Genomic DNA, 2102 nt, shown 5'->3' with positions numbered 1-2102 from the left:
CAAAAAAAAAAAAGAAAGAGAAAATTCTGAAAGCAGCCAGACGTAAGAAAACCATAACCTACAAGGGGAAGAATATTAGAATTACTGTAGATCTCTCTTCTGAAACCTTTCAAGCTAGAAGAGGGTGGTCATTGACTTTTAATCTCCTAAAACAAAATAACTTTCAACCCAGGGTCCTATATCCAGCTAAACTGAGTTTCATTTATGATGGAGAAATTAAATACTTTAATGACATTCACATGTTGAAGAAATTTGCCATAACTAAACCAGCTCTCCAGGATATTCTCAGACCTATCCTCCTTAATGACCACTACAATCCTCCACCACAAAAGTAAACTCATTCAGAAACTTTTGATCAAATGCCAACTTCCACAGTGGCGAAAGGATTAAAAATGTCCACTGTACTTTTGAAAAACTCAATACCCAAAATTCTACCAGGTTTATCAATATTCTCAATTAATGTGAATGGCTTAAATTGTCCTCTAAAGAGACACAGGTTGGCTGGCCTACAAAAACTCAGGCCAGATATCAGCTGCATACAATATAGACTCAGGGTGAAGGGATGGTCATCTATATTTCACGTAAATGGAAATCAGAAAAAAGCAGATGTTGCAATTTTATTCACGGATACAATAGGCTTTAAACCAACAAAAGTATGGAAAGATAAGGATGGTCACTTCATAGTTGTTAAGGGTAACACTCAATATGATGAGATTTCAATTATTAACATTTACGCGCCCAACCAGAAGGCGCCTCAATTTATAAGAGAGACTCTAACAGATATGAGCAACTTGATTTCCTCCAGCTCCATAATAATTGGAGATTTTAACACTCCTTTGGCAGTGTTGGATAGATCCTCCAATAAGAAGCTTAGCAAAGAAATTTTAGATTTAAACTTAATCCTTCAACATTTGTATTTAACAGACATCTACAGAACATTTCATCCTAACAAAACTGAATACACATTCTTCTCATCAGCCCACAGCACATACTCCAAAATTGATCACATCTTAGGTCACAAGTCTAACCTCAACAAATTTAAAAGAACAGAAATTATTCCTTGCATCTTCTCAGACCATTATGGAATAAAAGTTGAACTCAGTAACAACAGGCATCTGCATACTCATACAAAAACATAGAAGCTAAATAACCTTATGCTGAATGATAGCTGGGTCATAGATGAGATTAAGAGGGAAATTACCAATTTTTTGGAACAAAACAATAATGTAGACATGAATTATCAGAACCTCTGGGATACCACAAAGGCAGCCCTAAGAGGGAAATTTATAGCACTGCAAGCCTTCCTCAAGAGAATGGAAAGAGAGGAAGTTAACAACTTAATGGGACATCTCAAGCAACTGGAAAAGGAAGAACATTCCAATCACAAACCCAGCAGAAGAAAAGAAATAACCAAAATTAAAGCAGAATTAAATGAAGTTGAAAACAAAAGAATAATACAACAGATCAATAAATCAAAAAGTTGGTTTTTTGAAAAGGTCAATAAAATAAATAAACCTTTGGCTAACCTAACCAGGAAAAAAAGTAAAATCTCTAATTTCATCAATCAGAAATGGTAATGATGAAATAACAACAGACTCCTCAGAAATTCAAAAAATACTTAATGACTATTACAAGAAACTTTATCCTCAGAAATATGAAAATCTGAAGGAAATTGACCAATACTTGGAAGCATGCCACTTTCCAAGACTTAGCAAGAATCAAGTGGAAATGTTGAACAGGCCTGTATCAAGTTCTGAAATAGCATCAACTATACAAAATCTCCCTAAAAAGAAAAGTCCAGGACCAGATGGCTTCACATCAGAATTCTACCAAACTTTTAAAGAGGAAGTAGTACTCTATTACTTAACGTTTTCCAAAACAGAAAAAGAAGGAATACTTCCCAACACATTCTATGAAGCAAATATCACCCTGATACCCAAATAAGGAAAAGACCCAACATGAATAGAAAATTAGGCCCGGCGCCTGTGGCTCAAGCGGCTAAGGCGCCAGCCACATACACCTAAGGTGGCGGGTTCGAATCCCCAGCCCGGGCCCGCCAAACAACTGACATCACAAATTTTTTAAAGAAGTTGCTCCTCGGC

This window comes from Otolemur garnettii, unplaced genomic scaffold (genome assembly GCF_000181295.1).
Source record: "Otolemur garnettii isolate 467f Iridium unplaced genomic scaffold, OtoGar3 scaffold00261, whole genome shotgun sequence".
Taxonomy (NCBI): domain Eukaryota; kingdom Metazoa; phylum Chordata; class Mammalia; order Primates; family Galagidae; genus Otolemur; species Otolemur garnettii.
This window is presented reverse-complemented; position numbering follows the sequence as displayed.